Genomic DNA, 22004 nt, shown 5'->3' on the forward strand with positions numbered 1-22004 from the left:
CTCTCAGGTGCCCATTGCTCATTTTCAGACACATTTATGCAATACTTTCACCATGCGTTGAGCAATAGGGATTAAAGATACCAGAGGTAAGGTTTAAAAGTGATTCTGAGGTGCAACACATCAGCGATACAGCTAGGCATCTGAAATGCGGGGTTTGAGAGCCCTTCAGGGAACACCGTACCCTAAAGGTACCAGAAGTCATCTGGAGCGCGCCAACTCAGTTGGGACAGCCCAGTTCTGTTGATGAGGTGGCTGATTGGTTAAGGCGATGGCTTGTTAATCCATTGTGCTCTGCATGTATGGGTTCAAATCCCACTCTCGTCGGTTTCCATGTCTGACATGTGTGCCCGTTCGACGTTGGCCCTCCTGTCGTTTGCTCCAGAACTAGAGCCATACATTTTCTAGCGGTGGCTGAACATGGTACAGTAGGCTAACATCGGTATCGAGCAGTGACAGTAACAGTATTTATGTGCCGCTGCTCCCAAGTGGCTCTGGGTTGAGACCGCGTTTTCACTTACTTGCAACGCAAACGGAGAAAGCGATTTTTGACAGTCTCTTGAGAGACTGCGCTAGGTGTTTAGGGATAGACTTTGTCAGTTCCCCCTGGGATGATGGCCTCTCAAATAGTTTGTGATTCCTCTAGACGTTTATACAGTAGAAGCCTGCTTCGTGGCTTAAATCCAAGCTAAGGAAACGAATTAGAGGTCTGATGCAGAACTGCGAATTCAATGAACGGGAACACTACAGTACATTGCACTGTATGTGTGAGGAAAGCTGCCCCCTTCTGTCCCTTGTCGACCGAACAGAGGACTGTAAAGGATACCGCTAAGAAACTTTAGGATGCTGGTTGGAATACAGCTCCAAAGAAGCCCCTTTGGGTGTTATGTCATCAAAAAGTAAGAACAGCGAATCTCCCTTTGATCAAAAGCGGAACAGAACTGTTTTCCGTGGAGCAGCTTTCAGACCCGTAGACCTGTTTTATTTGTAGGGCAGGGCGCATTCCCAAACGCGAATCTCCTGTTTTAGAAATGCTTTGGGCGGCGTGAAGTGAAAATAAGAAATGGGCTCCAGATGCACATGGAAGCAATCAAGTGTTTCATCCGAGCTGTTTCAAAGACTGCTCAAAAGCTTTCCTTTCACAGAGGCGCAACGATTAATGATGGGGGTGCACCCTTCAATGCGCCTTCCCAGTGGACATTGATTCGTCGAATATATGTATATTTACGGCGAAAATACGGCTATACGTATATATACGTCGCCTCGACGTATAATCAACGTCGAATTGCAACCGTAAAATCGACGACATGAATAAACGCATATATAACATCGAAAACACATCTAACACAGTGCCTGAGGCTTTTTACTGTATGTATCGTGTGTGCCGCAACTAGGAGTATACGGCACTCTGCACAGTGTACGAAGTAAATTATTTTCGCAGTAATTAATTTATTATATTTACTATATTTATTATATACGTGTAAATTAATTACTGCGAAAATAATTTACTTCGTACATTGTGCAGAGATTCTAGACGAATTGCAGACCACATTTAGACGTCTAAGGTATGCGTTTAATAGATGCAGCCATTCAAAATGCGCGGTAAAAACCCGCGGTACAGTAACCTACCCACAAGCCACCGCGGGGCACCAGAGGGTAGCGCAGGGCAAGTGATTGGCTGGCCAAAATGACCGACAGGGGCACTCGTGGTGCATTGGTTGGTAGTGCAAAGATTTAATCATTTAATGTCTTTACTGTGCACATTTTAATCCGCTTAGTTTTGAATATTTATATGGATTTTACCACTAAAGGGAAATTTTAGTAGCTGAGCATAAAAAGAAGAGGAGCATAACGCATCTGAAGGTCATAAACGATATTAATTTAGGAACATAAACATTACTGTATGTATGTAAACTGTACTGTGTATGGCTGGTCTTGGTAGTTTAAAGAAAAAATACACACCAGTCTTCCATTTCTCCCTAAACATTTTAAGCATGAAAGTTTTATGAAACGGTACCCAAATATGCGATTGCTGTATAGAATGAATTTTAATTTAAAAAAATTATTTAACACGAACATTAAGCTGTTTACATCTTCCGCCTGAGTACAGTCACCCGTTGCTACCCAACGCAGAATGGTGATTGGCTGACACCATCTGACACCCCTCTGATTGGAGAAAAAAGACGTGCTGGTTTGCTATACATACTGTACCAGGAAGAGGATTTCTTTCTATTCAAAACGTGTATTTTAAAAGTTTAAGAAGTAAAAACCTTACAGCGTACACAGATTTCTAAACTGATCAGGATCGTTATCTTTGTCTTATGCATAATAATGTTCACCGCTCTGTCCAGCAAATTAATAATAAACTTTATTTTATATAGCGTTTTAAACGAATAAGTAATTAGATTGCTCATAAACCTAATCACTTGCTTTTTCTTTTTATTTAGGCTCAGATTTCAACTATAGATCGTATTATTAATAACCATAATAACAACCAACCAACAAAAACAACCATATAAACATAATACCAACCAAAAACATAGATAACAACCACAATACAAAATCAAATAATCAAACCATTTTACTCTGGCAAAGTCCTACAATTATCATAATCCCGCCCCTTATGCAAAACCAAACCTTCCTCCCATCCCAGTTTATCCTGTTTATCATAAACAAAATCCACCTCAATTTTCAACATAAAGCATTACACAAAATCAATACCTCAACACTCCATACTCAACAATGATAATTCACAAACAGCCAGAACATGTAACTACACATTCCCAAACAGACATAATTTCCATAGCCCCGCCCCTTATGCAAAACCAACATCCCTACCCTGTTCTCTCTCTCCCCTGGCGGTTGTAATTGTTTTTATTTTCAAATAAATTTTAGCAAAGTCATGTATTTTAAAAATCTTAAGATTTTTATATTTTATATTTATATTTCCATGATAGGTGTCGCATTTTAAATCATTTTCGTAGTTAGAAATTATGTAAGGCCCTGTTAAAAGCAAGGAAGTTTTTATGCCCGTTGAAGTAAAACAAAATGCCTGACAAAGTATGGCTTGGACAGATTCCAAGTGCTTGTACAAATGTGCTAAAGAAATTACAGTTTGAGTATACAGCTTGTCCAAAGTCATCCATTATTAATACTGTAACGCAACGGGGGCTCAGGCGGGCGCCCTTGCCGCATTAGGTCGGCCCCTGCACCGTCCGGGGCTCGAACCCGGGACTTCCGCGTCTCTCTGCAGCGACCTAGCTCCGTGAGCTAAAGAGAGATCTCTCCACAGCCCAGTAGCTGTGGTCCTGCTATCACAGGGAAGGGCGGTGACGTCACCCGCTCTGGTACGCCGGCTCTTACACACACTGCTTGTCGGCCGTAGGCGTTACAATACTATTAGTAATATCTTCAGTAAAGGCTTTGATGCATAAATATTTCTGATAAAGGTAGGTTGTGTACTTTTGTCCAACTGAGCAATCTTGCTTTCATAAAATATACCAACATTTTAATGACTGATGATTAACATGCTGTAATACACAGTTCAAAATTAAAGGCGGTTTAACAAGGCGACGCCGGATAGTTAGTCACGTGACACACGTGAACCGCCTGATACCCCGGTGGGCGTGTCGAGGTATGCCGCGAAATACCTCACCCATTTTGAATGGCTGCATCTGTATCGTGTGTGCCGCAACTAGGAGTATACGGCACTCTGCACAGTGTACGAAGTAAATTATTTTCGCAGTAATTAATTTATTATATTTACTATGTTTATTATACACGTGTAAATTAATTACTGCGAAAATAATTTACTTCGTACACTGTGCAGAGATTCTAGACGAATTGCAGACCACATTTAGACGTCTAAGGTATGCGTTTAATAGACGAATATTATACGTCTTTTGCCCACTGTGCTGCCCTCTTGATTTCGGATTTAATTTCTTTTTACAGGTGCGCTTTTATGAAGACAGAGTCATGTTCAGGTACTTTGCTTGATGGAGGAAGCTCATTTCGGACTCTGTGATCTGCTCACCTGGAAAGGTCTCCTGTACTACTACAAGAGAGAAGTAGAGTCTGGAAGAAGGGACAATTTTATGATGCTTTGGAAGATAATGTTTTTTTTTTCTTTGAAATCGAAATGAATCAGAATATCAGTGCAAAAGACAGAAGATATGGTTTTAAAACAGACAAAATGTAGAAAACAGGTGTTTCTCACTTTTGGAAAAGAATGGACCGGGGTAATATTTTACTAGTTGCAGTGCTGATCTCACTGGGTTACAGTCCTGCAGTATCACACTGGATAACGCGTCTGACTAGGGATCAGGAGATTATAGGTTCGACTCCTGCCTGGCTCGGGTTGTTTTTAAATGCACCGGGCTACTCCCTAAGTAGTCTGTGCTACTTACTGCATTGTAATAGTACCCAGTAAGAGATTTCCTTCATGTAAATGAACTGCACCTGACAGCTTTAGAAAAACACCTGGGCTCAGTACGGTGCTGAGAGCTCAGCTTTGCTGTTCTAATTAGCACGCACTGCATCGGCTATGAACCCGAACTTTTCAATTATTCCGATCAGTAAGTCAACACGTAGTCCACATGAACGGTAGAAATATTCTCTTGTCTGTCTCTTGTTTGTATAGAACTGAATGTCCCTGACAATGTACTGTTAGTTTTAATTGAAGAACGGCATTTGTGTTCAAATATACCAGACAAGTTTACGTAACTGCTCATGCGACACTCAGTTATAATTAGTCAAGAAATAAAGTCGAACAACAGCTGCGGGTTTGATTCTGAACGTATGAGATTTCAGCGCCTTTTACTTCCATTGACAAATGATAGAGATTCGAAGAGAGATCCTTCAGACCAGCAAGCAAACCCACGGCTATTTCGGTTTTCTATCTAGGCAACGTTGGTGTCTGCAATAGCATACATGAAAGCGTGATGCAATTTCTGTGGCTACATTTGTTGCACGTCATGCACAGTAAGAATGTTTCTAACACCAAATACAAAGTCAACAATTAGCGATCACGCCTTCTCCTCAGTTAACCCACTGAAACCCTTGCTGTTAACAGTTCTTTAATGCGTGCTTTACGAGCACCTACATATTGTGCCGGTTCTTTCAGTTTTATTCATTAGGTTTTCAAAGGCATAAGTAGAACACCAGAGGTGCAAACGCAAGATGTGTGGTTATCTGAAGAACTCATTTCCATGGCAGCAGGGCCAAGCGATTTAGCGTTTTTATAGTACCAGGAAAGGAGAAGCGGCACTTCGCCTTTGCCGCGCAGGCACAAGAAGACGTGCGGCAGACGCCATAGTCAGCAGGATTCAAACCTACGCGGGGAGTCCCCAACGGATTTCGAATCCATCGCCTTAACCACTCGGCCACGACTACAGCGAGTTCGCCATCGCCGCATTCCTCCTTTAATCTAACACGGAGTGCGACGTGGCTGCGGAAACCTTTTCAAAGTCGCTCTCCGTTAAAAAAAAATACCTTTGACAAAATACGTGCCGGCAGACAGACACGCCTCAGAGGGTTTAAGGCTGGCTTCACGTTCAAATGATAAAGTCTCCCCGTCCGGATGTCAAAATGCAGCTTTGGCAGACAGAAAAAACAGCAACAAACCACAAATGTGGATAAGGATTTTACAAGCTGCACCACACTGCACTTTCAAAAGCATTTACATTCCTGTTAGACGCAGGAATTGCCTTTGATTTGCGTGCTTACAAACGCCATGGAAAACGAAACAAAACAAAAGCCCTCAGCTCCTGCACTTGATTATAACGCAGTTACGTGTCGAAGCAGGCATTTACGTCATCCTACCACTGCAACACGGGGAATAGAGGGAAATGAGCACACGCTACGAATCGTCTCAATCACTCCCTAGAGTCGTAAGGCGCATTGAAGGGTGCACCCCCATCATTAATCATTGCGCCTCTGTGAAAGGAAAGCTCTTGAGCAGTCTTTGAAACAGCTCTGATGAAACACTTGATTGCTTCCATGTGCATCTGGAGCCCATTTCTTATTTTCACTTCACGCCGCCCAAAGCATTTCTAAAAAAGGAGATTCGCATTTGGGAATGCGCCCTGCCCTACAAATAAAACAGGTCTACGGGTCTGAAACCTGCTCCACGGAAAACAGCTCTGTTGCGCATTTGATCAAAGGGAGAGTCGCTGTTCTTACTTTTTGATGACATAACACCCAAAGGGGCTTCTTTGGAGCTGTATTCCAACCAGCATCCTAAAGTTTCTTGGCGGTATCCTTTACAGTCCTCTGTTCGGTCGACAAGGGACAGAAGGGGGCAGCTTTCCTCACACATACAGTCCAATGTACTGTACTGTTCCCGTTCATTGAATTCGCAGTTCTGCATCAGACCTCTAACTCGTTACATTAGCTTGGATTTAAGCCACGAAGCAGGCTTCTACTGTATAAACGTCTAGAGGAATCACAAACTATTTGAGAGGTCATCATCCCAGGGGGAACTGACAAAGTCTATCCCTAAACACCTAGTGCAGTCTCTCAAGAGACTGTCAAAAATCGCTTTCTCCGTTTGCGTTGCAAGTAAGTGAAAACGCGGTCTCAACCCAGAGCCACTTGGCAGCAGCGGCATGTAAATACTGTTACTGTCACTGCTCGATACCGACGTTAGCCTACTATACCATGTTCAGCCACCGCTAGAAAATGTACGGCTCTAGTACCGGAGCAAAGAACAGGAGGGCCAACACCGAACGGGCACACGTGTCAGACATGGAGAGCGACAAGGATGGGATTCGACCCCATGCCTTAACCACTCGGCCACCTCGTCAACAAAACTGGGCTGTCCTGACATGGGTTGGCACACTCCAGTTGATCTTTTTCTTTTTTTTCCCTCATACTCGAGGGTCATTTTCCTGTTCCACATGCGATTTCAACATTTTCCTTGGGAGATGTCAAGCCAGCAAGCCACTGCTGTGGTTCAGTGGCCAGTGTGGAGTTCAGTGGCCCTGTTGTACACAGAAAGCACATTGAGCTCCTTGGACATGAAAAGTTCCAGATAAAAGCCATTTGTCATCCTTTCTCTTGGTGTCGATGTTGCTATTGTATTTAAAGGTGGCAACTTGCTCAGCGAGCACGTGGAGCACACACCGAATGCAGATGTGTCTGAGTGGTGTGTCCAAGTGGCTGCAAAAAGACAGCACTCCCGGGGCGCCGTGGCTTAGTTGGTTAAAGCGCCTGTCTAGTAAACAGGAAATCCTGGGTCAGAATCCCAGCGGTGCCTTTTTTTGTTCTGTGTTCTCGAACAGAACTGGTCATTATGGACAACCGCATACGTCTAGACTTAATTAAATGCAAGTATTCATTTCCTGTCTTGAACGACTTGTTTTTCTTAAAATGGATGCAAGTTGCAAAACATGAAGTACAAACCTCGCTAATCAGCGTTCGCGGCTGGCAAAAAAAAAAGAAGTCAGCAATGTTTTTTTCTTTAACCTTAAGCCTGCTAATGGAGAAGAACCTAGTCGCCATATCATATACATCCGTTTCAACGATAATAAGGTAACAACTATCCTCACTCCAGAGTAAATCTCACGGTGAGGGCATATTTTTTTTCACTTTACCATGAGTCGGGCTCAGCTGCACAGAGGCGAGAGCAGAGCAATGAGGTCACGGGGACAGGGGAGTCACACGCTGGCGGTTTGAATACGCGGAAGATCACTGAGGGATCCACAGTATGTGGACCCTCCGTGCGCCATCATTCCACACTCCAGACTCTGAATCCTGCCATCCGAGTTAAGATCTCGGCGGAACCTGAGGCGCAGTTCTTTCTTAAAACGTAATCTGGTGAGCATTTCTAGAATCGTACTTGTATAGATGCAGCCTTTAATGTGTTGCTAGGTTAAAATTTATGACTTCTTGTATTTCAGTAGGCAACTGCCTTCTTGATTTCGGATTTAATTTCTTTATTACAGGGGCGCTTTTATGATGACAGAGTCATGTTCAGGTACTTTGCTTGATGGAGGAAGCTCATTTCGGACTCTTTGATCTGCTCACCTGGAAAGGTCTGCTGTACTACTACAAGAGAGAAGTAGAGTCTGGAGGAAGGGACAATTTTATGATGCTTTGGAAGGTAATGTTTTTTTTTTTTCTTTGAAATCGAAATGAATCAGAATATCAGTGCAAAAGACAAACTCTTGGTTTGGTTTAAAGAGATATGGTTTTAAAACAGACAAAATGTAGAAAACAGGTGTTTCTCACTTTTGGAAAAGAATGGACCGGGGGTAATATTTTACTAGTTGCAGTGCTAAGCTCACTGGCTTACAGTCCTGCAGTGGCACACCAGGGCCAGTGGTGCAATGGATAATGTATCTGACTATGGATTAGGAGTTTGGAGGTTCGACTCCTGCCTGGCGCTGGTTGTTTTTAAACACATCAGCCTACTCCCTAAGTAGCCTGTGCTACTTACTGCATTGTAATCGTACCCAGTAAGAGATTTCCTTCATGTAAATGAACTGCACCTGACAGCTTTAGAAAAACACCTGGGCTCAGTACGGTGCTGAGAGCTCAAGTTGTGTATAATGTAATAATTTAAGTAGAATAGATTCTAATAATATAATGATCCAGTGTGTTGCACTACTTCACTGCTTCACTGCTCTATGCCGTCTGGAAATAAATCCTCAGACTACTTACTGCCCTGGGCATGTACCAATAAATTACAGGAGCACATCTATATATCACTGCGTTGAAGCAGGAGACACAATCACTGCAAACACATCCTAAATACAGTGTTCCAGCACCTTTGACCTCATCCAGAATGTATCATTTCTTGAAAGGAATTGCTGTCCGAATGCACATCTGAATCCCAAACAGAATCTCTAGTAAAATACGATCATTTGTGAAACAGGTAAATGTCTCAGGGGCCCATTCCTCATTCTCAAGACACATGTATGCAGTACGTACACCATGCGTTGAGCAATAGGGATTAAAGACACCACAGGTAAGGTTAGAAGACATTCTGACTATATTCTAAAATATTGGACTCATATTCTTATGATGGCAGACATGAGTCTGTTTAAAACCGGGGTTAATGGACATTATATGACTGTCAATTCTGTTTTGTTTTGGAGACTCTTGGCTGCCTATGTGGTACAGTGCAGCGTGAAGAAAACATTTTCCAAAACTGTGTCAGCTCAAAAGTTGTAAGAAAACCTTTCCAGCTGCTTTAACTCTCTTCATTTTTGTCATTTAATTGTCTGTCGGCACTATGTGGCAGCGTTGCATGACAACCCATCTCACCACGGAAAGGAACCTAACAGCTTTTGTAAGAGAGGACAAAACGACCTGGCCTGTATGGAGATCGAACCCACGACCTTGGCGGTATTAGCACCACGCTCTAACCAACTGAGCTAACCAGCCTCACGACAGCAATCCTCTCTGTGCTGCAAAAAATCGAACTCAGGGAATTTCTTTTGCCCTCCTTTGAATAGAAAGCCGTGTAATTCAGTGTACGGGCTTTCTCGTGCAGTTTCATGTTTCTTGTAACCCAAATCCTACACTGGCGTGAAGTGACCCCCCATTTCACAGCATTTTTCAGCTGATTTAAAATGTACCTAAAGGAGAAGCATTATTGAAGACCATCAATTACCAAGAGCTTTTGTCAAAGGTTTTGGTGGTCATTTTTAATGACCACAGAGCGCTGTGACCTCGGTTTTACATCTCATCCAAGAGACAGCGCCCTTTTACAACACAGCGTCTCCGTCACTATGCTGGGGCATTGGGACCCACACAGACCTCAGGGTGAGCACCCCCCCACCGGCACCATTAACACCGCTTCCAGCTGGAAACTTTGTTTTTCCCTGTAGCTCACCCTCATCCGGGTACTGACCTGGCTAACAAATGCTTTGCTTCAGTGGGTTTTCAGTTGCGAGTTGCAAGGGGATGCAAGTGATGGAGCCGCTCACTGCAAAAGCCACTGCTTTGGCTGGGAATCGAACCAGAGCCTCCCACGTGGGAAGTGAGAATTCTACCACTGAACCACCAATGCTCAGTACCCAGGCCTTCAAAAAAGACGCTTTTTTGGTGCTCTGTTAAAAAAGCGTCGACATTACCTCTTTCAAAAGGCTTCACTTTCCTAGTCACATTCCAAGGCTCATTGAACCCGGGCTGTTTCCTCCAGCGGTATAGTATTGCAGTTAGACAGCACGATGCCTGCAACACTATGTCACGCTCTGACGAGACTGTCAAAAATTGCTTTCACCGATTGTATTGCAAACCGGCGGAAGCGGGGTATTGGGAAAAGTTTTCAACTAGCAATAATCGCGCCTCGGCTAAACCTCACAGGCTACGATACTGCCAATGCACAAATCTGACGGTTGCCAGGCAACCGCGGGGATCCTATGGAAATCGTTATCAATCGTCTCATGGCATGTCGTTGCTGTAACGCTTCATATTTGTCGTCTTCTTCTTCTAGCTTGAGGTTTTGAAGAATTTCATGACAGACAAGGGCTCCGTCGGGAACAAAGGGCGTTGTGAGAAAACCGTTGCTTATTTTCAGCAGCAGAAATACAACCCTTTAAATACAAGATGACAGAACAATGACGAAGGGCATGCCGGGAGGAACTCATGCACTACAGAGGAAAGGGGGCGGGCACGTACAGTTCACATTCAAGCCACAAGTACTCTTCTCGGATGTTGCACAAACAAATCCTAACGTCCTGAAAGCATTGCAGCATGTTTGTGTCCCACTTCCCGTGGCTGCAGGACGACTGACACGAACGGACAAACACAATCTGTGGCGTTTAGTGTGACATAGTCTTGCAGGCATCGTGCTGTCTCACTGCAATACTATACCGCTGGAGGAAACAGCCCGGGTTCGATGAGCCTTGGAATGTGACTAGGAAAGTGAAGCCTTTTGAAAGAGGTAAAGCACTGCACAACGGAACTGAGGGAGAATCTTACAATTATTTCGAATGAATTCTGTATGCGTTAAAAGACAGCTATACACAGAAAACATGCAGGACACTGCTCATGATGTTTCCCGAGCCGAAACACAGTGCGTTTTTCCAAGCCATCTGACAAAGCCCGCCCACTGAAAACTGCAGCAGATCGTGTAAAGACGTTCAACTTTGTAACTACTGCACGCACAGGAAGCAGAATAAATTCCTCTTTTCAAACTGTCAAAGGTTTGCTTTGCGAACGCTGCAGGGCATCGCACAATCTCTTTTGAACGGGGACAAACGATTTCTTATGGGGCGCAGTAAGTACAGACGTTTAAAAAGCTCCACTCATGCCGACGATGCAGCATGAAGAAGCGCAACCTAACGTTTGACAGACAAAAGCCGGGCGCCGCTACGAGCAATATGAAATCAAACTGACAGCACACGGCGTTTCGCGCTGACTCAAAAGTGATCTCGACAGACGCTGTTCTCTGCATAACGCTGAAAGAGCTAAAGAGCGTTTCTGTTGAGACGTAACAAGCTTGTTTCTTTCTACCATGATGTTACCATGACAAAATCTGTCTTTAAACACCTTGCTCAGTCTCTGACGAGACTGTCAAAAATTGCTTTCGCCGATTGTATTGCAAACCGGCGGAAGCGGGGTATTGGGAAAAGTTTTCAACTAGCAATAATCGCGCCTCGGCTAAACCTCACAGGCTACGATACTGCCACTGCGCAAAGCTGACGGTTGCCAGGCAACCGCGGGGATCCTATGGAAATCGTTATCAATCGTCTCATGGCATGTCGTTGCTGTAACGCTTCATATTTCACAGCATATTCCCGCCCCCCAAAGAAAAGAGCGCCAATCAGAGAGGCGGAGACCGAGGACTCGCAGAGCAGACGGCCACAGTCGCCGTAATAAGAGCGATTGTGAGCGGTTTTAGTTTCTCTCTTTGACCAGCCCAGCTGCGCCCCACCCGAAGGCAGGGAAGCACAAAAATTGTATGGAACTCATTCATGTTCCTCTCCATGGAAATCTTTAGTAAAAGGCAAAAGATTTGTACGAGATGAAGAGAAACCAGAGTGCGTGGCTGGACAGCTGCAGGAGCCCAGGCCGCCTTCAAGGCCTCTGCCCTGCCGGTCGTGGTTGGCAATGCACCTGGCCTTACAAACGAGCCAGTGGGGCCCGTTCAGCTCTGGGCTCATCGCCTGCGGCTCTCGGCTTACCTGGCAGGGGAGATACCTTGATCAGCCTGTAGTTAGAGTAGTTGGATTGTTTTCTTGTTTTGTGGAAGCAGTGTTTGTTTTGCAGTTTGAGATGGCAACCTTTGGATCCCGCAAGAATGCTGTACGTTTTGAGCTTTTGGATGACCTCTTCATGGATCGTATGCAGTTCAGCAGAAAAGTGTTACAGAAGGAACGTGGCTTTGAACCTCGGCACTTGGATTTCATCTTCGCTCTCCCAGGTCAGAAAGCATTTGAGGTTGTTTTTGCTACCTATTCTCTGTTTGAACAATGTGTGGATGTGTTTGAGGCAAAAAGAGGGAAAGTTCCTGCCCTTGAGAAGATCAACTTGCAGCCTCTGACACAGAGAGAGAGGAAAACGGTGCATGTTGTTATGTTCTCGGAACTGGCAAAGACGGAGGACATTCACACCTGGCTTAAGCAGTACTGCACCGTCCACCATGGAACTGAGGTTAGAGATGTTGACGGTATAAAAACAGGAGCAAGGAAATTCGAGGTTCGCTTGCTACCGGACAATGTAAATGGAGGCTTAAGGCACCTGCCCTCTACAATCCGGCTGGGCGCCTGCAATGGCTATGTTTTTTATGTGGGACAACCAAAGGTGTGTCGGCGCTGTGGTGTTGTGGGACACCTGGCATCGTCCATACATTTCAAAATCCATACAGCTTGTGAAAGATGAAATCCATTTCTTGGTTGTCAGTGGAAAAAGATTGCCGGCTGCAAGAAGCGCAAGTGATTGTTTTCTTTGACCATAAACCTGCAAATGTAGGGAGCACAAGCGGCCGTCAGTCTCTGTGGCGCAATCGGTTAGCGCGTTCGGCTGTTAACCGAAAGGTTGGTGGTTCAAGCCCACCCAGGGACGCATGTCTCAGTTTTTCCAATGTAAACATCATCACCGCTAAAGAAGATGGCGCAGAAGGCTCCACAGTCGAAACGTTGTGCTTCTTTTCTTCTCTTTTCAGCATGGAGTAAACCTTTGCTTGATCCTTTGCAGCCTACGCATGCTGACACAGCTACCTTTCTCTTAACGCGCCTCAATCATTATTCACCAAAACCATCAGCAGAATGTGTCGCCTTTGTGGTGATGTCACTCCTCTGCTTCACAAATGTCCTTAGTGACGGACCATTTCTTTCTGCCATTTTTCCGGAGCGGTTATTGATTGCTCCATCATTTCCCTCATACTTTCCATCCCTAGATTGAAAAAAAAAAAAAACAGAAACAGGCTGACAGGACGACAATCAAATTGCAAAAACTCATCAAAGCACTCGATAGAGTATTTGAATCCACAAGTAGCTACGAGCAACTTTGTCCTGGCTTGCATGAAAGTCGGAAAATGTCAAAAAGAAAAAGATGGTGGCTTTTTCATATCTGTTCTTTTATTTTTAGTTCGTTGGCTCTTCTGTCCATTGTCCTCCTGCCTGGCTCTTGACCTGTGACTGTCTGAACGCACACATTAGACTTTCAGGCGGGGGATTTGTCCTGAGCCTCTGTGAAAGACCCACCCACCCCCATAAATAACTGCTCTAGAAACACATGAATGCAAAACTAAACCACAGCTTAAAGAGGAGCTCCAACTCAGTGCCATACTAATGTAAACGAAGTAATACTAAGACATGTTCTTATGGATTTGTCTTACCTTGAGATATGTAATTGGATTTCAGGATTAACTTCCTCATTCAATGTACTGGTGATTCTTTGCCTGGTCAGTACCTGGGTGGGAGACCTCCAGCGAACAATTAAGCTTGCTGCTGGAAGTGGTGTTAAGAGACTCTTAGGATCTTCCAGAGGTGTCTGTCCAATAGCACTAGTTGCCTTAGAGCTGGCTCAAACATTGCTCAAGAGTCTACCTTTCACAGATGCGCAAAGATGAATGATGGGGGTGCACGCTTCAAGGAGCCTTCCAACTGTAGGGACCGATTAGAGACGATCCGTAGCATGTGTTCGTTTCCATATACGCCCCGTGTCTCAACGGTAGGACAGAGTCAAATACTGCCTCGACACGTAACAGCGTTATATTAAACCGCAGGACTTGAGGGCTGTTTTGTTTGAATGTTCAAGGCATTGGTAAGAGCGTAGGTCAAGGGCCATTGGTGCATCTCCTGTAACTGGAGTAAAAATGCTATTCAAAGTGCAGTGACTAAAATCGTCGTCCACATGTCTCCGTTGTTGATTGCTTTCTGTCTAAGAATGTTCTGTTTTCATGTCCGAACGGGGAGACTTTATCATTCCAACTTGAAGCCACCCTTAAGTCCTCTGAGGTGTGTGTGTGTGTGTGTGTGTGTGTGTGTGCTTGCACGTATGGCGTAAAAGGTTTCTTAAACGGAGAGCGAACTTGAAAAAAGTTGCCTCCGCTGCTGCCGCCGCCTCGCACTCCCTGTTCCATTGTAGCAAGAAGGCAGCGGCCGCGGCGCTCGCTGTACTCGTGGCCGAGTGGTTAAGGTGACGGACTTGAAATCTGTTGGGGTCTCCCCGCGCAGGTTCAAATCCTGCCGACTACGGCGTCCTTTGCATTTGGTTGCGTGCGTGCGTGTAAAAGGACCAGCGCCGTTTTCTTTTTCGCTGGGACCTTTAACACTCTAAATCGCCTGGACCCGCAGCCTGTGAAATCGATTCTTCAGCACCCACGAAGGACGCTTTGCCGCTGGACACAGATAACAATGCTTTTCTGCAACGAGCTTTCCAGCTGAATTTTCTCGGCAGCTCCGTACTGAACCTGTTCTCCATTGCAACATAGCGGAGGCTCGTCACGTCTATAGCAAGGCTGTGTAGGACCGCATACGCCACAGTGACTTGTACACAGACCACATGAAAGGCAAGCAAAATACACTTTTAAAATTCCAAAGACTCACAAGGTCAGAGAAACAGCGATGACCTGAACAGATCTGTTACAGAAGTCTAGGTTGACCTTTTTAGAGCTGTAATTGCATTTTTGTTTAATAGAAGATCAAATCTACTCGCATGTACCAGCACCTTACAGTTTATTGATGTTAATTCTGTTTAAGTAATAAGATTGCTAACGATGTTGGACTTTAGCCGGTGTTTTTTAGAACAAATTGCTTACACTTCTGTAAGGAATACGCAGTACGTGCCTTTGTCAGTCATTGCTCACCATACCTGTAACTTTCTTATCTAACTCACTTCCTCAAATGGTGAAGGTCCACAAACATAAATGAAAAAAAAACCCTTGTTGTAGATGAGGTGCACAAAAAAGCAGCCCCTGATAGTGTATAACACATTTATACTATTGCAGAGACACATGTAACATATATATATATAATGTATATATATGAAACAGAAATAGAAACAGAAACAGGAATCGCTTACTCACCTGGAGAATCTCTGTAGGAATATCTAGCATTTATCAATGGAAATAAAAGCTGCTTTAATACAGTGCATGTTCAAACTCAAACCCTCAGCTGCTGTTCTTGTTTGTTTTGGGACAAATTGCAACTGAGCATCGCATGAGCCGTTACGTACCCTTATCTGTTAGGGAATTTCAAGGGAGGAGTTAGGTCAGAATGGGTAGGCTGCAAAACAACAAGTAAAGATTTATTCCAAGATGAAACGTTGTGGCGGTTTTCTTATCTTTTCAGCATGGACTAAACATTTACGTGTTCCTTATATGCTATATATGTATATATTAGCACCAATGTCGTTCTTAAAAACTAACATGAAATTGTCAGGGACATTCAGCTATATACAAAGACGAGACAGACAAAGTAATAATTCTGTATTAACGTGGCCTACATATTGACGCAATGATCGAACTATCTGACATGTTCTGATTCAGATCCCCTGCAGTTCATGCCAATTAGAACAATAGCAATGCTGAGTCCTCCCCACCCTACTGAGCACAAATTCAGCTGCTCTCCAGTTCTTTTCTGCATGTTTTTTCATTGCAATTGAGCTCGGAGCTGGAGATGATCTCCATACAGTTCTGTGTTCACCAGCCCGCACTTGCGTGCTAATTTACGGGTTGTGGCAAATGCTTTTCTATAGTTCATATACATGACGGCAACCTGTTACCGAGGAACCTGAGAGGTTTAAAAGCCTCACGAGCCAGGCAGGACTCGAACTTACAATCTTCTGATCCAAAGTCAGAAGCGTTATCCATTACGCCACTGGCCCATAGAACACGTGCTTGCACTCCACCACAGAGAGCTCTACACTGCTACTAGTAGTACACTTCCCCATCTAAATTTTCACAGCAAGAAACTTGTGTTTCCTACTATTTTTATCAGGTTTAAAATATCATCTCCTTAAAACAGAAAAAGTGTTGATGTGTCGTGCTGAAATTCCGATTGATTTTGAATTCAAAGAAAAAAGGTTTTCTTCCAAAACACCATGAAATTGTCACATCTTGCAGACAATAGGTGTATTCCATGTTGAAAAGAGAAGAAAGAAAACCATGGAGCCTTTTACAGGTGTGAGGCTTCTTCAGGTGTGAGAAGACCTCACAGTCGAAACGCTGTTTCCGTTTTTCTCTTTTCAGCATGCAATAAACCTATTACTTGTTCCTTTGCAGCCGAGGCATGCTGACGTAGGTACCCAGCTGAACATCTTGCAGACTCTACAGTACTTCTCTCCTGTAGAAGTAAAGCAGGGCTTGCTGGGTGAGCTTTTGCTCCGGTAAATTAGGTCACGTGTCATGTTAAATCACTTCTTCTAAACACAACATTTGCTGGTGCTAGCTTTCCCCATGAAAAGAGACATTTCCCTTACAGTACATGACATATCGTTTTTATTCTATCAATAACTATAGAAATAAAACAAAAGAAAAAATGTTGTCGCCAAAGAATGCACAGCTCTGTCGCCTTGGGGAGGTGTCAAGGGCATTGAGCTCCTTGGACATGAGAAGTGCCAGATAAATGCCATTTCTCATCATTTCTCTTGGCGTCAGTTCTGCTATTAAATGGGACGGAGGCAACGGGCTCAGAGAGCAGGTTAAGTGCACACCGAATGCAGATGTGTCCAAGTGTCTGTAAAAGCGCGGTGCTCCGCTGGCGCTGTTCCCTAGTGGCTTAAAGTGCCTGCCTGGTAAGCAGGCGATCCTGGGTCTGAATACCAGCGGTGCCTCTCTCCGTGTCTTGTTGTGCCGAATGTCTCATTTCAGACAAACATGTACAGCTTGGTTCAGTTTAATGCAAGAATTCATTTCCTTTCTGGAATAACTTGTTTTTGAAGAAATCCATACAGCTTGTGAAAGATGAAATCCATTTCTTGGTTGTCAGTGGAAAAAGATTGCCGGCTGCAAGAAGCGCAAGTGATTATTTTCTTTGACCATAAACCTGCAAATGTAGGGAGCACAAGCGGCCGTCAGTCTCTGTGGCGCAATCAGTTAGCGCGTTCGGCTGTTAACCGAAAGGTTGGTGGTTCAAGCCCACCCAGGGACGCATGTCTCTGTTTTTCCAATGTAAACATCATCACCGCTAAAGAAGATGGCGCAGAAGGCTCCACAGTCGAAACGTTGTGCTTCTTTTCTTCTCTTTTCAGCATGGAGTAAACCTTTGCTTGATCCTTTGCAGCCTACGCATGCTGACACAGCTACCTTTCTCTTAACGCGCCTCAATCATTATTCACCAAAACCATCAGCAGAATGTGTCGCCTTTGTGGTGATGTCAGTCCTCTGCTTCACAAATGTCCTTAGTGACGGACCATTTCTTTCTGCCATTTTTCCGGAGCGGTTATTGATTGCTCCATCATTTCCCTCATACTTTCCATCCCTAGATTGAAAAAAAAAAACAGAAACAGGCTGACAGGACGACAATCAAATTGCAAAAACTCATCAAAGCACTCGATAGAGTATTTGAATCCACAAGTAGCTACAAGCAACTTTGTCCTGGCTTGCGTGAAAGTCGGAAAATGTCAAAAAGAAAAAGATGGTGGCTTTTTCATATCTGTTCTTTTATTTTTAGTTCGTTGGCTCTTCTGTCCATTGTCCTCCTGCCTGGCTCTTGACCTGTGACTCTCTGAACGCACACATTAGACTTTCAGGCGGGGGATTTGTCCTGAGCCTCTGTGAAAGACCCACCCACCCCCATAAATAACTGCTCTAGAAACACATGAATGCAAAACTAAACCACAGCTTAAAGAGGAGCTTGTCATGACCGCCAGGCAGTTAAGACCAACTCTTAAGCAATCTAAACAGCACCAGCAGCGGGTGATTATTAACAAACGCCGCCACACAAGTTAACCCACCTGCACACACTCCACCGTGCGGTACGCAGTGCTATTTTTACCATCTTTACCTGCTTCCCGCTGGTATTGAGTCTACTCCTTGAGAGCTCTACCTGGCGTTTCTGCCTTTTCGACTTTGGACCTCGCCTCTCACCTCGGACTGTTTGCCACCAGTGTTCTCCCTGGATTACGACTTACCTTACGCCTCTTGACCACGAAACAAAGCAAAGCAGAGCAAAACAAAATGAACAAACGAAAACCCTCAAGTCCCGCACTTGCATATAACGCCGTTACGTGCCCAAGCGGTATTTTACGTCATCCTAGCACTGCACCCCGGGGCGTACGGTATATGGGAACGAGCACACGCCACGAATCGTCTCGAATCACTCCCTACAGCTATAAGGCACCTTGAAGCATGCACCCCCAACATTCTTCTTTGCGCATCTGTGAAAGGTAAACTCTTGAGCAAACTCTGAACCAGCTCTAAGGAAACTAATCCGATTAGACGTTACTTTGACTAATCTTTTAAGGGACCCTTGTTAATTGGAGAAATCAATGATTTCGAATGAATTCTGTATGCGATAAAAGACAGCTATACACAGAAAACATGCAGGACACTTCTCATGATGTTTCCCGAGCTGAAACACAGTGCGTTTTTCCAAGCCATCTGACAAAGCCCGCCCACTGAAAACTGCAGCAAATCGTGTAAAGACGTTCAACTTTGTAATTACTGCACGCACAGGAAGCAGAATAAATTCCTCTTTTCAAACTGTCAAAGGTTTGCTTTGCGAACACTGCAGGACATCGCACAATCTCTTTTGAACGGGGACAAACGATTTCTTATGGGGCACAGTAAGTACAGACGTTTAAAAAGCTCCACTCATGCCGACGATGCAGCATGAAGAAGCGCAACCTAACGTTTGCATTCCTAGCAAAATCCTTTTATTTTTTGATAAATAAAGACAGTCTTGTTTAACAAACAACACACACAACATTTTACATTGTGAATTCAATTCAAATCAATGTATTTCTATATAGCGCCTTTCACAACAAGGTTGTCCCAAGGCACTTAACAATGCAAGTTGTTAAGAGCCTTGTGTCTAATATGCCGCCTAGGTTACGTGCTGTCTCTTTGAGGCAAATGTTTAAATCCTCTGAGTTAAGTGCTGAAGTTATAGTAGTCCTATCAGTATTGTTGCCTCCGATCAACAGATCCTCATTTTTCTCAGAGTTGAGTAACAAAAAGTTTTCACACATCCAAGTATTTCCTTCCTTAATGCATTTAACTAAACTGATAATAGAAGAGTTGTCGTTTGGTGTAAACAAAATGTTTATTTGAGTGTCATCAGCATATGAATGAAAGTTCATATTATTTTTTCATATTATCCTACCTAGCAGCAGCATGTTGAGAGAGAGAGCAATATTGGTCTCAGCACTGATCTTCTGGTACCCCAAATTGAACTGGTGACATTGATGAAGCAGTACAATTATTAGATATTTGAACATAATGAAAACGATGAGTAAAATGTGAAGTAAACCACTGAAGGACGGTTCCAGATAAGCCAACCTCAAACTCAAGCCTGTGTAACAAAACAGAGAGGTCAACCATGTCAAAGGCAGCTCTAAGATCTAGAAGCACAAGCACTGTTGCATTCCCCGCATCAGTAGCTAAGAGAATATCATTTACGACTCTTGTTAATGCAGTTTCAGAAACCAGACTGAAATTTCTCAAGTATATTATTTGAATCCAGATACGATTGACGTTGGGCAACAACTATTCTCCCAAGACTTTTAGATTGAAATGGGACCTTTGAGACAGGCCTGTAGTTGTTAAGAACTTGTGGATCCAAATTTGACTTCTTAAGGAGTGGTCTAACAACCGCTACCTTAAATTGATCAGGTACAACGCCTGACGCAAGCGATGCATTCATCATACTAATTATAGGTCCTGCCAGTCCTTCGAGGGAATCTTTGACTAGCTGAGTGGGGATGGGATCTAGCGAACAGGTGGTTGACTTTGTCTTACGTCTGTGTTCATGAGTCCACCATAAGAAGAAATCTGAACAGGAGTGGTGATCATGCGAGGTCACCATGGAGGAAACCACTGCTCTCCCCCCCAAAAAAACCACCACTGCCCCTCTCAAGTTTGCTAAAGACCACATGGATGTTCCACAGCAACTCCTGGAACAATGTTCTGTGGACAGACGTGACAAAAGTTGAACTTGTTGGTAAATGTGCACAGCGTTATGTTTGGAGATAACAAAACACTGCATACCAACTCCAAAACCTCATCCCACCTGGGAAGGATGGCGGAGGCTGTACGGCTTGCAATCATCGAGGGACCGATGAATTCCAAGATGTATCAGGAAAATCTACAGCAGAATGTCAGGGTGTCTGCCTGTGATCTAAAACTCGAAAGACGCTGGGTCATGCAGCATGACAAAAACAAAGGAGTACATCAACAACAGAGTGGCTGAAACAAAAGAAATTCCGTATTTTGGGATGGCCAAGTAAGAGTCCTGACCCCAATCCCATTGAAGTGCTGTGGCGTGATCTGAAGCAGGCCGTTCAGTGCAAGACATCCCAAAAATATACATGAACTGAAACAGTTTTTCATAGAGGAATAGGCCAAAATACCTCCTAACCGCTGCTCAGGTCTGACCAGCCGCTACAGAAAGTGGGGGTTGAGGTTTTTGTCATAAAGGAGGTTCCACTAGCTCCTTAATATAAGGGTTCACGTACTTTTTCCATCAATGACCTTGATTTTTTAAACCATTTGGTCAATAAAGAAACAGCAATGTCAAATGTTGGGCGTGTGTTGTTTGTTAAATCAGACTCTCTTTATTAATTATTATGAATTAGATAAAGATAAGATCACATGTTAGGAGCCATTCATGCAGAAATCCACATCATTCCGAAGGGCTGTTTACAAAAGTTTTTCTCCCAACTGTATGTGAGAGAAAAGCAGAGACGCTCACTGAGTAAGGTGGGGTTGCAGCTTTGCAAATCACAAGGACATTTGTACGCTCAAAATGGGACAGGAGCACCCCAGATGGGACTCAAACCCACAAACCCTGGCTTAGGAGGCCAGTGCCTTATCCATTAGGCCACTGGGGCACACTGGGTTGGGTCGATCATGCTGATGAAGAGCCAGTTTTTTTTTTCCTTTGCTTTTACAAAGGGATCCCCAAAATTAGGAAAGTTAGGCAGCAGAAGGTTTACTGTGACCTGAGAAGGACCGGCATCCAATCACGGTGGTACACACAGACACGCTCTCACTCATCTGAGCTACACGGCTACCAAGATGATCTCAGGTGCGCCGAGCTGGTACGGAACATATTGAACTGAACAACGGCGAATTGTCTCTCAGACAGGCTTTTCACCTCTGAGCTCCCTGACTGACAGTAATCAGCTAGCTAGTGAAACAGTCAGCTGCTTCTAAGCCTTAAACAGCTGCATCTCGGCGCTTCCACAGACAGATGATTTGAAAGCCAAACATCGCCCATTGGGAACACCTTACTATCACTAGTTTAAGAGACTCTTAAGGTCTTGCAGAGGTGCCTGTCTAATAGCATGCGCTTTGCAAGCTATAGGTGTTTAGGCTGAGGCAGAATGCCTGTTAACAAAATGTTTTTCTAAAGGGGCCTCGCACTCTTTTCCAAGCAATGGTCACCATC

General features: G+C 44.1%; 9 non-coding genes across 9 annotated transcripts; 3 read left to right on the forward strand and 6 right to left on the reverse strand.

Moving 5' to 3' along the window:
- Nucleotides 1-5306: 5306 nt before the first annotated feature.
- trnas-cga (transfer RNA serine (anticodon CGA)) lies at nt 5307-5388 on the reverse strand. Its single transcript has one exon. It is a non-coding gene; the product is annotated as a tRNA-Ser (tRNA).
- A 4805-nt stretch (nt 5389-10193) lies between these two features.
- On the reverse strand, nt 10194-10335 carry LOC138235535 (U4 spliceosomal RNA). Its single transcript, XR_011188214.1, has one exon. It is a non-coding gene; the product is annotated as a U4 spliceosomal RNA (small nuclear RNA).
- A 1170-nt stretch (nt 10336-11505) lies between these two features.
- Nucleotides 11506-11647, reverse strand: LOC138235586 (U4 spliceosomal RNA). The gene has a single exon (XR_011188263.1). It is a non-coding gene; the product is annotated as a U4 spliceosomal RNA (small nuclear RNA).
- Nucleotides 11648-11874: 227 nt separating this feature from the next.
- Nucleotides 11875-11991, reverse strand: LOC138235545 (U5 spliceosomal RNA). The gene has a single exon (XR_011188223.1). It is a non-coding gene; the product is annotated as a U5 spliceosomal RNA (small nuclear RNA).
- Nucleotides 11992-12937: 946 nt separating this feature from the next.
- Nucleotides 12938-13011, forward strand: trnan-guu (transfer RNA asparagine (anticodon GUU)). Its single transcript has one exon. It is a non-coding gene; the product is annotated as a tRNA-Asn (tRNA).
- A 1555-nt stretch (nt 13012-14566) lies between these two features.
- trnas-uga (transfer RNA serine (anticodon UGA)) lies at nt 14567-14648 on the forward strand. Its single transcript has one exon. It is a non-coding gene; the product is annotated as a tRNA-Ser (tRNA).
- Nucleotides 14649-16205: 1557 nt separating this feature from the next.
- On the reverse strand, nt 16206-16278 carry trnaq-uug (transfer RNA glutamine (anticodon UUG)). Its single transcript has one exon. It is a non-coding gene; the product is annotated as a tRNA-Gln (tRNA).
- A 1191-nt stretch (nt 16279-17469) lies between these two features.
- trnan-guu (transfer RNA asparagine (anticodon GUU)) lies at nt 17470-17543 on the forward strand. Its single transcript has one exon. It is a non-coding gene; the product is annotated as a tRNA-Asn (tRNA).
- A 3828-nt stretch (nt 17544-21371) lies between these two features.
- On the reverse strand, nt 21372-21444 carry trnar-ccu (transfer RNA arginine (anticodon CCU)). The gene has a single exon. It is a non-coding gene; the product is annotated as a tRNA-Arg (tRNA).
- Between the last annotated feature and the right edge of the window lie 560 nt (nt 21445-22004).

The sequence above is a fragment of the Lepisosteus oculatus genome, unplaced genomic scaffold, assembly GCF_040954835.1.
Source record: "Lepisosteus oculatus isolate fLepOcu1 unplaced genomic scaffold, fLepOcu1.hap2 HAP2_SCAFFOLD_82, whole genome shotgun sequence".
In the NCBI taxonomy this organism is placed as follows: Eukaryota; Metazoa; Chordata; class Actinopteri; order Semionotiformes; family Lepisosteidae; genus Lepisosteus; species Lepisosteus oculatus.